General features: G+C 47.7%; 9 protein-coding genes across 17 annotated transcripts in view; 4 read left to right on the top strand and 5 right to left on the bottom strand.

Moving 5' to 3' along the window:
- LOC119843336 (butyrophilin subfamily 1 member A1-like) overlaps nt 1–15,716 on the bottom strand; it is a 1,931,986-nt gene that overhangs the window by 317,654 nt on the left and 1,598,616 nt on the right. The gene's annotated exons all lie outside the window — the stretch shown is intronic.
- LOC119843287 (zinc finger protein 850-like) overlaps nt 1–15,716 on the top strand; it is a 1,467,609-nt gene that overhangs the window by 444,020 nt on the left and 1,007,873 nt on the right. The gene's annotated exons all lie outside the window — the stretch shown is intronic.
- Nucleotides 1–15,716, bottom strand: part of LOC119843274 (zinc finger protein 850-like) — a 1,382,451-nt gene that overhangs the window by 656,656 nt on the left and 710,079 nt on the right. The gene's annotated exons all lie outside the window — the stretch shown is intronic.
- LOC119843356 (zinc finger protein RFP-like) overlaps nt 1–15,716 on the top strand; it is a 1,128,717-nt gene that overhangs the window by 420,118 nt on the left and 692,883 nt on the right. The window lies entirely within an intron of this gene.
- The window catches only part of LOC119843308 (butyrophilin subfamily 1 member A1-like), a 910,188-nt gene that overhangs the window by 220,351 nt on the left and 674,121 nt on the right, over nt 1–15,716 (top strand). The gene's annotated exons all lie outside the window — the stretch shown is intronic.
- LOC119843334 (E3 ubiquitin-protein ligase TRIM39-like) overlaps nt 1–15,716 on the top strand; it is a 707,078-nt gene that overhangs the window by 117,178 nt on the left and 574,184 nt on the right.
- LOC119843309 (butyrophilin subfamily 1 member A1-like) overlaps nt 1–15,716 on the bottom strand; it is an 845,206-nt gene that overhangs the window by 311,146 nt on the left and 518,344 nt on the right. The window lies entirely within an intron of this gene.
- Nucleotides 1–15,716, bottom strand: part of LOC119843327 (E3 ubiquitin-protein ligase TRIM11-like) — a 790,215-nt gene that overhangs the window by 345,313 nt on the left and 429,186 nt on the right.
- Nucleotides 1–15,716, bottom strand: part of LOC119842642 (zinc finger protein 239-like) — a 1,225,455-nt gene that overhangs the window by 1,123,018 nt on the left and 86,721 nt on the right. The gene's annotated exons all lie outside the window — the stretch shown is intronic.

Raw genomic sequence — 15,716 nt, 5'->3', positions numbered from 1 at the left:
CAGACTGTCAACATCCCATCAAAATATGCAAAGTAACTCTCCTTAAATCAAACTTGAATAAGTTCTCAAACAGCTTTGTCCTTAATTTCTATATCTGTAATTTTCATTTATTATCAATTGAAATATTTTGCCATTGGTTTGTGTGTATACAGCTATATCAGTGTTTAACAACAGTTATGAATAAAAGCTAATCCTTTCACCCGTGTGATATTAAACTCACAGGCTAAAAGCTTGGTTAAGCTGAAGTCCATGTTTTCAAGACCTGATTCTCATTTACGATAAGGGCTGCTCTGGCTCAGCGTAAAGGGGCTGCAGTGTCACCAACTTTCATGATTTTATCATGAGTCTTGCAATATTTGTTGTGTTTGTTGAAGCCCCAGCTCCTGGATGCAGATGATGAGGTGAGGCTCTCAGCTTCTGTTTTCTAAACAAACGATGTTTTTAGCTCTCTTTGTTGCAGAGAAAAACTTTAAAATGTCACCCCAGTGCATCTTAAAGCGCTGAGAAAGCAAAAGGCAAATAAAAAACCCTTAACGTTTCCTATGTATTATTATTAAATCTCATGATTTCGAGGAGCCTGACATTTGTTTTTTAAATGCCTGGTGTTGGCAGTGCTGTGCCAGTAAGAATTCAGGCCTTAGCTCTCTATCAGTTACCCACAGAAAGTCCCATAAAGGAACATCATCACTGATCTAAAACAGCACCGGCAATACAAAGGGGAACAGACAGAGAGGGCAAGCAGTGGGACTACACATGGAGCCAGGCTTTGGGCTCCAAGCAGGACATGAGCATAGGGGGTGAACTAAAAAGATAAAGGAGAATGTTCATGTTTATATATAGATCCCTAGGCCCAGATCCTCCAAGGTTTGTAGGCTCCTAAATCCCATTGACAGTAGTCTAAATACCTTTGAGGATCTGAGACTTAGAATCTTACCTGAAGATAACAGGCCTGGAAACATAAACATCAATGGCCATGCAGTACTGACAACGCCAAGTGTTCAAAATTCATGAGTTTGGCTGAAGGAATCATGAGACCTTTTCTAAAACGTATCACTTCTTTTTTTCTGAGTGACGAGGTTTCACTCTCCTCACATTCTCAAGTTTTTCTACTCAACCAAGAGAAAATAACTCTTCAACGTTTCAAGCTTTTCTGGCAAGAAACTTTTATTTTTAAATGAGATTCTCATGTATTCATACGATTTCAAGACCTGGGGCCAGGGGCACCATTTCAGATTTTGTTAGGGGAGGGGGCGGCTTTAACCATGATTTCAGGGGTATTTTTTACTGCATCAATAGTCCACAGTCACTTCAAAAGTAGCCCAATCTATTTATTTAACCTTTTTTTTATTAACACTACAGTCTATATCTTTAAAAATAATCACTATGTAGAGTATAGGTAAATGATGGATGTTAGCAGCAAATAGACCTATAACAAATTTTGGCAGCCAAACCATACAAATTGTTCAGATTGGCTTAGGTTAATGTTCACTGAAGGATTTATACAAATAGTTATAATAAATATAAAGGATTAAGTTAGAAGGAGGTTTGTGGTGTGTGGCTGTAAGGATTTTAGAAAGTAAACATCACTTCCATGAAATACAGTGATTGTTCTCAAGTTTGTGAGACTCTGCCACCCTCACAAATGTTAAACAGTAAGTAGAACAGGAGATATGAATATTTACCAGCTGGAAGAGAAGATACAGCAGTAAGCTGCAAAATGGCTAAGTGAGGTTAGCAGCTCCTCAAAAGGTATCTTGGGAAAAGGTCCTAGAACAGAAAAGTGCAGCCCCACTTTGGGGAGATTTGGTAAAATCCCAACATCCCCAGAGGAATTGGTGTTTCTGTGTCACAGCCAATGGACCTGACCCAAAGCCCATTGTTGGCAAAGGAAAGACTCCCAGAGACAGGGGGGACAAAATGGTAGAATAATGGCAATACCCCAGAGTGGCCATTTCACTACAAAATTAGAGAGCTGGAAAAAATTGGAAAGTTTTAGTGTAATTTAAGCAATATCTGTGGTGGTGGAAGCTCATGCTTGTTTCTTCCTAGCAGGGAACAATTCCAGGTTTTCTGTTCTGCAGCACAGCTCTTGCAGGCTGGCTGTGCTCTACTCTCCATTTATCTAAGTGTAGACATGTTGTAGTAGCCAGGCAAGGTACTAACAAACTTCAACAGGACTTTATTTTTTAAAGTGGAAACCTCTTTTCCAATCTGCTGCTACACCCTCAGTAGGTCTCCTTCAGCCTCTTCAACTCCTCCCCCTCCTTCCTGTTTCCTGTCCTTTCAGACTCCCAACAGCCAGTGCTCCCAATTCTAATAATTACAAGCAACATCTAAACACCACAAGACACTGGAAAGAAATCAGTACTACAACTTTAATTCAGTTCACTTTCAATGTCCTAATGCTCCAATGTTTGGGTTTCAAACACTAACCAGGACTCTTGGTCTAAGAAATATTTTCAGTCAAATACAGAGCCTTTAAAAATAAGTTTTAAGTGCTGCAACTAGGGGTTTTGGGGATGCAGCACCCCCTGGCTTGAAGTGGTTTCCATCATATACAGGGCCAGCACAGTGGCTGCATGATCTCTAGATTATTCTTGGACATGAAATTTTTGGAGATCTTTCTATTTTATCATGGACTGAACATTTTCACATTATGAGTTGTAACTTGATCTTTCACCCTTAATATAAATGAGCTGATGCTGAGCTACAGGGGTTAAGATGTTTTCCAAAATGAAATATTCTGTAATGTTTCCCTGCAGAAATGTGGAAACAGAAAATGTGGACAGACATTTTAGACTGCAGTTGAAATGATTCCACAGTTTGCAATTACACATTGATTCTCCTGATCAGAATCTAGCATACATTCATAAAAAGCAACATTTCCAGGGAAACCCTGATTTTCCTGAAGCCATACTTTCAGATGAGAAACATTTCTGTGTGAAAAATGTCAGCTAGCTGTAACTATGGAGGGCTTTAGCTATGGAGGAATAGAGATCTCTAATAGAGATTGTTCAAATTGTTCATGTTTTAAACATAGGTGCCGACTCCGTGGGTGCTCCGGGGCTGGATCACTTACAGGGAAAAATTAGTGGGTGCTCTGCACCCACTGGCAGCTCCCCGCCCCAGCTCACCTCCACCTCCGCTCTGCCTCCTGCCCTGAGCGTGCCTTCCCCGCTTCTCCCCCTAGCTCTCAGCGCTTCCCACCGCAAAACAGCTGTTTCGCGAAGGCAAGTGCTGGGAGGGAGGGAGAGGAGGGGGAACGCGGCGCGCTCGGGGAAGAGGCGAGGCCGGGGCAGGGATTTGGGTAAGGGGTCCAATAGGTGCACGGAGGAGGTGGAGTTGGGGAGGGACTTTGGGGAAGGGGTTGGAATGGGGGCGGGGCAGAGGTGGAGCCGGGGTGGGGGGGGGTTGAGCACCCATCAGCGCCGGGAAAAGTTGATGCCTATGGTTTTAAAGAAAACTATTTGGATTATTAACTAAGAAAATATAAAGTACTGCAGAAAGGGATCATGGGGTCATAGTGGACTACAAGCTAAATATGAGTCAACAGTGTGACACTGTTGCAAAAAAAGGAAACATGATTCTGGGATGCATTAACAGGAGTGTTATGAGCAAGATACAAGAGGCCATTCTACCGCTCTACTCTGCATTGATTAGGCATCAATTGAAATATTGTCTCCAGTTCTGGGCACCACATTTCAAGAAAGATGTGGAAAAATTGGAGAAGGTCCAGAGAAGAGCAACAAAAATGATAAAAGGTCTAGAAAACATGAGCTATGAGGGAAGACTGAAAGAATTGGGCTCGTTTAGTTTAGAAAAGAGAAGACTGAGGGGGGAATGATAGCAGTTTTCAAGTATCTAAAAGGGTGTTACAGGGAGAAGGGAGAAAAATTGTTCTCCTTGAGCTCTGATGATAGAACAAGAAGCAATGGACTTAAATTGCAGCAAGGGATGTTTAGGGGTTGGACATTAGGGAAAACTTCCTGTCAGGGTGGTGAAACACTGGAATAAATTGCCTAGGGAGGTTGTGGAATCCCCATCACTGGAGATATTTAAGAACAGGTTGGATAGACATCTACCAGGGATGATCTAGATGGTGCTTGGGCCTGCTGTGAGGGCAGGGGACTGGACTTGATCTCTCAAGGTTGTTATGCCAACAAAACTACACAGGATCGTTTCAGGGGACAAGACAAGAAAATGCCACGTTTATTATGGTAACACAATTTGATTTATAACCAATAACTAATATCTAATACCTATAACACACACACACACATCAAATGTTCTGCAGCTGCTGTATAGTTACCAGTCCTGAATGTAGCTTGAGTTCGTGGCTTGGGTTCGATGCTTGTGGCAGCTAACTGGCCAGGAAAGCTGGGCACAAGGAAGAGCTGGGTCTCTTGGGCATGCACCGATGCCCTTCCATGTTGGCTGCAGAATGTTACCCTCCAAAGTCTTCCATCTCATCCATTCTTTTTGTAGGCTTTAGCTTGAATCCAGAGTCTATAGGTCTTGCTGTGTCACGCTGCCTCTGGGTTCGGTGTGATTGGTCAACCATCAATTGCAGACATGACTTTCAGCCTAGGACCTAGCTTTGATGTTTCTTCAATTGTACTTTTGTTCTTTTCTTTTGAGGGTGGACTCCTCTTACTTTGTCAGGGCTGTTGTCTGCATCTTCAGCCATTGGGTGTTTACACTTTATTTTATCAGGACAGGCTAGGGCTGGAGGTTGAGTCCATCATCCATACATATCTCATTCACACATCTAAACTAAACTAATAAGATTACATCAGGCTTTTTCAAAATGGAGTAAGCATTTTTAAAATGGAGTTTGGGACAAGTTAAAATGGAGTTTGAGTTACATATGGACAAGTGTAAGAAATGGCAAATTGTGAGCAGAAGTTACAATGTTGAAACAGTTCAAGTTTCAATGATTTAAGCAGCAATTGGATTGATAGTGAAACTCAATTAGCCAGTTATTGGGGTAACAGATTTTATGAATGAATGTTGCAATGCCAGACAGCTACCGGTAAATCGGGAATCAATTTGGAGTGGGCAAATCTACTGTGGGGGTTGCTGTGATGCAAGTAGCCAACATAATCATTGAGCAGCTGCTATCAAAGGTAGTGACTCTGGGAAATGTGCAGGTCATACTAGATGGCTTTGCTGCAATGCGACTCCCTAACTGTGGTGGGGCTATAGATGGAACGCATATCCCTATCTTGGGACGGGACCACCAGGGCAGCCAGTACATAAACCGCAAGGGGTACTTTTCAATAGTGCTGCAAGCACTGGTGGATCACAAGGGACGTTTCACTAACATCCATGTGGGATAGCCGGGAAAGGTTCATGATGCTCGTGTCTTCAGGAACTCTGATCTGTTTAAATGGCTACAGGAAGGGATTTACTACCCAGACCAGAAAATAACTGTTGGAGATGTTGAAATGCCTACAGTTATCCTTGGGGACCCAGCCTACCCCTTAATGCCCTGGCTCATGAAGCCTTACATAGGCACCTTGGACAGTAGTAAGGAGCTGTTCAACTATAGGCTGAGCAAGTGCAGAATGGTGGTAGATTGTGCATTTCGATGTTTACAGGGTCGCTCAGACCTCAGCAAACCTGACTCGCTCAGACCTCAGCAAAACCAATATTCCCATTGTTATTGTTGCTCGCTGTGTGCTCCTCAATCTCTGTGAGAGTAAGAGGGAGACGTTTATGGTGGACTGGGAGGTTGAGGCAAATTGCCTGGCTGCTGAATATGCGCAGTCAGACACCAGGGAGGTTAGAAGAGCACAGCAGGAAGCGCTGCACATCAGGGAAGCTTTGAAAACCAGTTTCATGACTGGCCAGGTACTGTGTGAAACTTCTGTTTGTTTCTCCTTGATGAAAACCCACCCAGTTGGTTGCCTCTAAATTCCCTGTAAGCCACCCACCCTTCCCCCTTCGATCACAGCTTGCTTGCAAAAGAAATAAAGTCACTATCATTTAAAAAACATGTATTCTTTATTAATTGATTATAAAAATAAGGAGATAACTCACAAGGTAGCCAGGGTGGGGTGTGGGAGGAAGGCAGGAGGAAAGGAAAAGGCCACTTTAAAACTTCTTGAATGACAGCCTTCTGTTGCTTGGGCTATCCACTGGGGTGGAGTGGTTGGGTGCCTGGAGCCTCCCCCCCCCCCATGTTCTTGGGCATCTGGGTGAGGAAGCTATGGAACTTGGGGAGGAGGGAGGGCGATTAAACAGGGGCTGCAGCGGCAGTCTGTGATCCTGCTGCCGTTCATGAACCTCCACCAGAGGCTGGAGCCTGTCTGTTTGATCCCGCAGTAGCCCCAGAATTGCCTCATGCCTTCTCTGATCTTCCTGCCACCACCTCTCCTCACGTTCATTGGCTACATTCCTATACTCTGCTATTGTGTCCCTCCACACATTCTGCTGAGCTCTGTCAGTGCTGGATGACTGCATGAGCTCAGAGAACATTTCATAGCGCATGCGTTTTTTTCACCACCTTATCTGAGATAGCCTTTGGGATAGAGGAGGGAGGCTTGAAACATTTGCAGCTGCTGGAGCAAAAAAAGGGAGTGAAGTATTTAAAAAGATACATTTTACAGAACAATGGCTATACTCTTTCATGATGAACAAAACTATTCACATTACATAGCACGTGTGATTTTGGTACACGATCGCATTTGGCATCTTATATTGAGTGCCTGCAGCTTTGGTGTTAGAGATCACACACGCGGTGCCGGGCAACAGAATTCGGCTTGCAGGCGGCCATGGTAAGCCATAGTCTTTCGACTTTTGCAACCTTCATAACAGGAGCGCCCGCCTCTCCCATACCAAGCAAAACACGTTGAGTTGGCCATTTAATGCTGTGGTTTTCCTGTTAACGTGCAGCAGCAAAACCCAAATTAACCCCCCCGCCGCCATCATCCATTTCTCTGGGATGATTGCTTTATCCCTCCCCACACCTTGTGGCTGGTATCAGGAAAGATCCCTGCTAGCCAAACGTGAACAGTTCAGTGCCAAAGCTCCCCATCGCCTCCACTGCGTGGCTAACTGCGGGGAGGATTTCCTTTCAGCCACAGGCAAACAACCCAGTAGGAAAGGCCACCTCTCAATGTCCTCTTAATTAAATTCCCCTATTTCAACGAGGTTACCATGAACGATATCACTCTCCTGACGATAACATAGAGAGATAAAGAATGGATGTTGCTTGAATGCCAGCAAACACCAGGACCACACGCTGCCAAGTTTTGTCATGCAATGATACCAGATTACTTGCTACTAGCATGGTGTGGTAAAGTGTCCTACCATGGAGGATGGAATAAGGCTGCTGTCCCCAGAAACCTTCTGCAAAGGCTTTTAGAGTACCTCCAGGTGAGCTTCATGGAGATGTCCCTGGAGGATTTCCGCTCCATCCCCAGACATGTTAACAGACTTTTCCAGTAGCAATATTGGCCACGAATGCATCCCAAGTCCTCAGAGCTACTTAATCATTAAAAAATGCTTGCTTTTATAACATGTATTATATTTAAAAAGGTACACTCACCAGAGGTCTCTTCTCTGGCTTGGTTGGGTTGGGAGGGTATTTCAGTCAGGGTGATAAAAAGATCCTGGCTGTCAGGGAGAACGGTGTGCTGTGTGCTCTCCTCAAGCTCATCCTCCTCCTCCTCATCGTCCCCATCCACAAAATCCTCAGGCATGGCAGAGAGTACCCCACCATCAGTGTCCACGGACAGGGGGTGGGGTAGTGGTGGTGGCCCCCCCTAGAATTGCATGCAGCTCAGTTTAGAAGCGGCATGTCTGGGGCTCTGTCCCGGAGCATCCGTTTGATTCTTTGGTTTTCTGGTACACTTGTCTGAGCTCCTTAAGTTTCATGCAGTGCTGTGTTGAGTCCCTGCTATAGCCTCTGTCCCTCATGGCCTTGGAGATTTTTTGAAATGTTTTGGCATTTTGTCTTTTGGAACGTAGTTCTGATAGCACGGATTCCTCTCCCCATACAGCGATTAGATGCAGTCCCTCCCATTCGGTCGATGCTGGAGCTCTTTTTCGATTCTGGGACTGCATGGTCACCTGTGCTGATGAACTCGCCTGGCCAAACAGGAAATGAGTTTCAAAAGTTCCCAGGGCTTTTCCTGTACACCTGACCAGTGCATCCGAGTTCAGAGTGCTGTCCAGAGCAGTCATAATGGTGCACTTTGGGATAGCTCCCAGAGGCCAATACCTTTGAATTGCATCCACACTAACCCTAATTTGAAACAGCCATGTTGATTTCAGCACTAATCCCCTCATTGGGGAGGAGTACAGAAATCGGTTTTAAGAGCCCTTTATGTCAAAAAAAAATGGCTTAATTGTGTAGATGGGTGCAGGGTTAATTTGATTAAATGCTGCTAAATCCAACATAAACTCATAATGTAGACCAAGCCTTAGCAATTGGCAGAAAAAGTAGCAGCACTGAGTGGACTTCTAGCCTCTAAAGGTCTTAATTGCTTTATTTTTGAGTGCACTTGTATAATTAAAATAATCTATGTTGCTAAGTTACACTTTCCTGATAAAAAGATTTCACTACAGTACTTGTATGAGGTGAATTGAAAAATACTATTTTTGTTTTGAATGTTTATAGTACAAATATCTGTAATAAAAATAATATAAAGTGAGCACTGTACACTTTCTATTCTTTGTAGTGAGAAATCAACATATAAGAAAATGCAGAAAAACATCCAAAAACATTTAACAAATTCCAATTGGTATTCTATTGTTTTACAATGTGATTCACTGAGATTAATTTTTCTTACCCTGATGAATTTTTTTGAGTTAATCACGCGAGTTAACTGCAATTAATCAACAGCACTACTATCTTCTTCCAGTTTTTTAACAATACCAGTTTACGTTTCAAAGTTCTAGTCTATATTACTTGGAATGGCCCCAAATACCATTGCACACTTTTCTAACATGTCTCTAAAGGTTGAATCTGGGTCAATTAGCCTGCAAGGTTCTTAACTCTTTCGGGCCACGTGTCACAGAAGTTTAGATTGTGTGAATTCTCCCATGTTTAATGAGGTGTGATCTCTGTGTACAACTTTTGCTCAGTCCAAGCACTTATGGAGTCTTGTGGATTCCTTGATGTAAAACAAGGAGTGATCAATTTCTGAAATGTTTCCCAAAATCTAAGCCAGGGCTGGGCAAACTACGGGCCGCGGGCCACATCCCTCCCACGGGTCCATCCTGACTGGCCCACCTGAGCTCCCAGTAAAGGGAGGCTGCTCCCGGCCTCTCCCCTGCCTTCGCCGCTCTTCCGGAGCCTCAGTGCACCGTGTGGACAGCGCTCTGGGGGGGGGCTCCGCGCTCCTCCAGGAGAGTGGTGCAGCATGTCTGGCTCCTGCCGGGCCACCAGCAGCATGGTAAGGGGATTGGGGCCAGAGGGTTGGATAAGAGGCAGGGAGTCCCGGGGGGAGTAAGGGGATGGGGGCTGTTGGATGGGCGATGGTTTTGGGGGGCAGACGGTCAGGGGACGAGGAACATGGGGGGGCATTGGATAGATGTGGGAGTCCCGGGGGCCTGTCAGGGGACAGGGATATGAATGGGGTCAGGGCAGTCAGGGGACAGGGAGCATGAGGGATTGGGAAGGCGGTGGGGTCCTGGGGGGGTGGTTTGGGGTGGGGGGTTCCTGGAGGGGGCAGTCAGGAGACAAGGAGCAGGGGGGTTTAGATAGCAGGTGAGGTCCTGTGGAGTGGTTAGGGGTGGGCGGGTCTCTGGAGGGGGCAATCAGGGGAGAAGGAGCAGGGGGGGTTGGATGGGTCAGGGATACTGATGGGGGCAGTCAGGAGGCAGAAAGTGGATGGGGATCAGATGGAGGCGGGGCCAGGATGTTTGGGGAGGCACAGCCTTCCATGACCCGGCCCTCCATACAAGTTTTCAACCCCGATGTGGCCCTCGGGCCAAAAAGTTTGCCCACCTAGGTCTAAGCACTTATCGGGTCTCTCTTCAGTGTGAATTGCCTGATGTTTAACAAGGACTGACCTCTGTATGAAACTTTTTCCACAGTCTAAGCCCTTACGGAGTCTCCCTCTTTTGAGGATTAAGAAGCCTTGACCATGGTATGAAACATTCTCCATAGTCTAAGCACTTATGGGGTCTCCTGTGTGGATTCTCTGATATAAAACATGGGCTGAGCTCCATATAAAACTTTCCCCTCAGCCTAAACACTTATGGGATCTCTCTCCTCTGTGAATTAGCTGATGTTTAACAAGGTCTGACCTATGTAGGAAACTTTTTCCAATCTGAGCACTGATGCGGTCTCTCTCCTGTGTGGATCCTCTGAGTGTTATAAGATTTGATCTTTGTGTGAAACTTTTCACATGGTCCAAACACTTATGGGGTCCCTCTCCTGTGTGAATTGCCTGATTTGAAACATTTAAAAGATCTTTCACAGGCTAAGCAGTTATGGGGTCACTCCTCTGTGTGGATTCTCTGATGTAAAACAAGGGATGACATCTATTTGAAACATTTTTCTATAGTCTAAGCACTCATGGGGGGTCTCTCTCGTGTGGATTGCCTATTCTTTAGAAGGTCTAATCTGTTTCTGAAACCTTTCCAAGAGTGTTATGGTCTCCCTCTTGTATGGATTGCTTGTTGTTTAACAAGGTGGTACCTCTGTATGAAACTTTCCCCACAGTCTAAGCACTTATGGGGTATCTCTCCTGTGTCGATTGACTGATGTCTAACAAGGTGGGACCTCTGGTTAAAACTTTTCCCACCGTCTAAGCACTTATGAGTGGATTGCCTGATGTTTAACAAAGCTTGACCTCCGTATGAAATTTTTTCCCACAGATTAAGAATTTATCAGGTCTCTCTCCCGTGTGGATTGCCTGATGATTAAGTAGGGTTGACCTCCATATGAAACTTTTCCCACAGTCTAAGCACTTATGAGGTCTCTCTCCATCATGGATTGCCTCATGATCGAGTAGGGTTGACCTCCATATGAAACTTTTCGCACAGTCTAGGCACTTCTGGGGTCTCTCTCCTGTGTGGATTTGATGGTGTAAAACAAGGTGTGACCTCCATATGAAATTTTTTCCACAGTTTAAGCACTTATGGTGTCTTCCCACAAAGATTCCCTGTGATTCCCCATGCCCAGGAACTTCCTGCTGTTGATTCCCCTCCTTGTTCTCACTTGCTGTCTCGTCACCTGCTGGGACAGAGAGACAATACAGACAGGAGTCATTGTGCTGGGAGAAAGAAAGAGGAATCGCACCGAGGGAAAACCGAACATACTAAAGCTGCACAGACGGAGCAATTGGATTCTGCCTCCACTTCCCACCCAAACTTTCATGGAGAAGGAACATTGGGAAGGAACTCCTGCAGGGAACAGGACACTTGGGAAGCGATGTCAGTGATATCTGCTGACTGCAGTCCTGCCCTGGGTGAGATGAGGAAGGAACTGAGGGAACTTACTGATACCACATTTCTGGGATTCTCAACATTTTCCTTCATTCCCCAGATGGTTTCTGTGTCAGTCCTCACCTGTGTGGGCACCTCTCGGGATCTCTCTTTCCTCACAGGCCTGGAGATAGGGCACCCACGGCTCTTCCCCTTGTTCTACCCGGGTGATCAGACCAGGTTTGGGAAGGGGGAATCCTGTGCAGGGAGTGAAATCAGACCAGATCAGGGTGTGTGGAGGATTGAGAGAGCGTTTGTCAGAAAGGACATTCCATAAGCAGAACCTCTCCTTGTGCTGCGCTGGGGAATGTGGAATCCAAGAGGATGGGAACATGGTCACTGAGCCCCCTCGGGGGAGGACGTCTGGGGAGGTGAGGGGAATTGTGACACACACCCAGCTCTAGTGTTAAACCCCTGCCTATTTCTAAATCTGCGGAGCCCAGAGCCCTCCTCATGGCTGGAGCTGTTGCCAAGGCGGAGGGAGAAGAGGGAATCTGTGTGCGACCGAGAAACAACACAGACAGGACAATACACGGCTTCTACACCTTGCAAGTTGGGGAGTCGGGTGGGGATGATTTACTATGTGCCTTAGGTTTTGACAACCTGGTCTCATTGGAGAGTGATGAGGGAAGAACCTGACTGGTGTCAGACACACAGACGCCCCCCAGCTTCCAATAACCAAGGAGCCAGGAATCCCTTACCCAGCGAGGTCACTGTCTCATAGTTCTCCTGCATGCCGTCTCTGTGGAGGGCTCTCTGAGCGGGCTCCAGCAGAGCCCCCTGTCCCTGGGTGAAATACACAGCCACCTCCTCGAAGGTCACTGGCATCTGGAACAACAAGAGTCCCCCACTCAGCACCTGCTGCCGCAGCCACAATCCCCCTAATCATGGGGGAGGAGGGCCAGAGTAGCAGAATCCTCTCCCCACCCTGCTCAGAGCAGCCAGGAGGCTCCAGGGAGTGGGGAGAAGGTGAGAGCTCCTTGTCTCCCCCAGCACATGGAGTAGGGCAGGGTCTTCTCATTTCCTCCATGCCTGCCACCCACAGGCTGATATGGGAAGCAGAGCTCTGAACTGGGGACAGGGACAGGAATCCCGACAGCTTCCCTTCATATTTCACAGCAACCTCTGGCCAGTGGGGTCAGGCTCCAGCACTGGGAGTCTGGACAGTTTTCCCAGCCCTGCCGGGGAACTGAGGATTGGATCAGATTGGTTACAGATTATTGGGAGAGAGGGAAATACACATGTTCCAGCAGGTTTATCACACCCCATCCCACCCTGGGTGTTTAACCCCTCTACACTACCCCTCCCCCACAACCAAAATCTCCCTGAAAATCCCCTACCTGAGCTGGCTCCATCACAGCCATTTCCCTGCCCTGCCCCCTGCAAGATGGGACGATCTGGAGCGAAATGCGGACACGATTCCTCAGTCTGTCAGAGGAGCAGGGAGATTGAGCAGGTTTCATAAGGGGCTGGAGTCCATGTCACTCCCCGATTCCCCCCAGGCTCTCTCCCTGCAGACAGATGCTCTGATTGTATGACTCTGCCATGCTGGGAAGAAACCCAGTTAGTTCATTACCACCCCAGCCCCCTCTCCCCCACCTCCCATTTGAACTAATTCCACCACGTCCCTTCTAAACCTCCCCAGAACAGCAGCTCTCAGCCAAATGCTGGAAAAAGAGCAGAATCAAAGGAGTCACTTCAGGGTACTGCCCCACAGTGTATTGTGACCCCCTCTACTTCTCCCTCTTCTACCTAAGTAGTGCAGTGAGCAACTGGCTTTTCCTCTCTCAGCTCCTGCCCTTGTTCCCAGGAGAGCTGACTGCCCCAGGGGTGCAGGGAATGGATCTGGGCAGGGCTAGGAGCTGGGAAACTCCCTCCCCACTTCTTGCTGTTTCTGCCCTTTAAGTCTCTCCGCTCTCCCTTTTTATCTTCTTCCCTCACCCTGGGAGAACAGATGACTGCCCCATTGCCGTGGGCCTTTGCTCTCATTAGGCAGCTCAGCCACTGACACTGGTAAGGGGAGGTTGAACCTGCTGTGTGATTGAGGGCAGGAGCTCTGGGACTCACAGACACAGGGAGCCGCTCCCCTTGTAGGCCAAACTCACCAGCCGGTCCCTGAAAGCAGCTCTTTGTGCAGTCATTTCCTTGCCCAGCTCCAGTCATTTCCCCAGGTCTCTCCATCACCTGCAGGCTCAGGCTCAGGGGCTGGTATGGTCAGAGTGGTTCCAGCCACTGGAGAAAGTGCCCTGGGGCTGGTCTCAGAGAGATGTGATGAAGCAGGAATGTTCTTAATATTTTCTCTGAATAGTGTGTGTGTGCCTCAGTTTCCCCATGTATTACTCAAGTATCAAGCTGGTGGGATACAGGTGAGTGTTTACTGCAGAGACCTCTAGAGGACAGGTGTCACTGCAGAGTGGCTGCCAGGTCACAGAGAATGGCCAAAATTCTGTATCCTTACGTCTCTGAGGATGGGGGGCTGGAAGCGGGTCAGCCTCCTGGTTTGGGTCTCAGCGGGGAGAGCCCAGGGCTCGGGGCTCTGGATTCCCCCCAAGATGGACTTTGCTGAATGCTCCTGATTTCTGTGCTAACAAGCTCTGTTCTATGCCCTGTTCCCAGCGACCAATATACCCTCCTGTTTTCCAAGCTGGCTGAGAGTCACAGCTGACTGTGGAGGTGGGGTGCATGGCCCCTGTGAGGAGCATGTCAGGCTTCTCCCTAGGCTGCCCCTGGGGTTCAGGCTGGGGCCATGCACCCTCCCTGGGCCCCAGGACCGGGGAGGCTGAGGCCACATGCTCAGCAGGTCAGGGGAGATGTTGGGGGTGCTCAGGGACTGGGGTCCTGCCCCTACAGTGGGAGGGGGACTTGCCTCCCCCAGGCCTAAGTTCACCCCCCCCCGGCTGTACCCTATTTATCTCCCCTGCTCCTCGTCCCAGGCAGGGGGGCTAAAACAATCTATACAGTGGGGGGCTGTCAAGGTTCCTTCCCCCCCCTCTGAACTCTAGAGTACAGATGTGGAGACCCACATGAAAGACCCCCTAAGCTTATTCATACCAGCTTAGGTTCAAAACTTCCCCAAGATACAAACTTTGCCTTGTGCTTGAACCCTATGCTGCCACCACCAAGTGTTTTAAACAAAGAACAGGGAAAGAGACCACTTGGAGACGTCTTCCCCCCCAAAATAGCCCCCCAAACCCTACACACCCCCTTTCCTGGGGAGGCTTGAGAATAATATCCTAACCAACTGGTTACAAAATCATCAAAGACCCAAACCCCTGGATCTTGGAACAATGGACAAATCAGTCAGGTTTTTAAAAGAAGGATTTTATTAAAAAAAAAAAAGAAAGGTAAAAATCATCTCTGTAAAATCAGGATGGAAAATACTTTACAGGGCATTCAGATTCAAAATATAGAGGATCCCCCTCTGGGCAAAACCTTAAAGTTACAGAAAACAAGAATAAACCTCCCTCTTAACACAGGGAAAATTCACATAAAACAGAAGATAAACGAATCCGCCTGGCCTGGTTTACCTCTACTGGTTGCAATATTGGAGACTTGGATTAGGATGGGTTGGAGAAGATGGATTTCTGTCTGGCCTCTCTCAGTCCCAAGAGAGAACAACCACATAAACAAAGAGCACAAATAAAAGCCTCCCAGCCAAGATTTGAAAGTATCTTGTCCACTTATTGGTCCTTTGGGTCAGGTGCCAGCCAGGTTAGCTGAGCTTCTTAACCCTTTACAGGTAACAGGATGTTGCCTCTGGCCAGGAGGGATTTTATAGCCCTGTATACAGAAAGGTGGTGACCCTTCCCTTTATATTTATGACACGGGCGCTGAGAGCCATTGAACCAAACTGTAAAGCCTGGATAGCATGGAAACCCCTTCAAGCCAGGGGGTGTGGCAGGGCCCCACCAACCTAGATCCAGCGCCTGTGCTGCCCCTGCCCCCGATTGTGCCCCTGGGCCCCGCTCCTTCCCCGGCCTCCAGCTGGGGCCTCCCACCCTGCATTCAGTTTGGACCCTGTCCACCTTCTGCTCCTCCCTATTTGCCCCCCTCAGATCTCCCTGAGCTGCAGCCTCCGTCCGCACCAGCGCGGCCAGGGCAGGAAAACAAAAAGGCAGATGGGGGGGGAACGTGATCCTGCCCCCGCCCCGGACACACCGGGAGCTGGTGGCAGCTTTCCGGGGCCCGGGGCAGGGAATCGCAGCCAGCTGCGCTCGGAGCAGCCTGGGGCCAAACTCTCCCCCTGCAGCCCGGGGGTGACGGGGGGGGCGGGT

This window comes from Dermochelys coriacea, chromosome 14 (genome assembly GCF_009764565.3).
Source record: "Dermochelys coriacea isolate rDerCor1 chromosome 14, rDerCor1.pri.v4, whole genome shotgun sequence".
Classification (NCBI taxonomy): domain Eukaryota; kingdom Metazoa; phylum Chordata; order Testudines; family Dermochelyidae; genus Dermochelys; species Dermochelys coriacea.
This window is presented reverse-complemented; position numbering and strand designations above follow the sequence as displayed.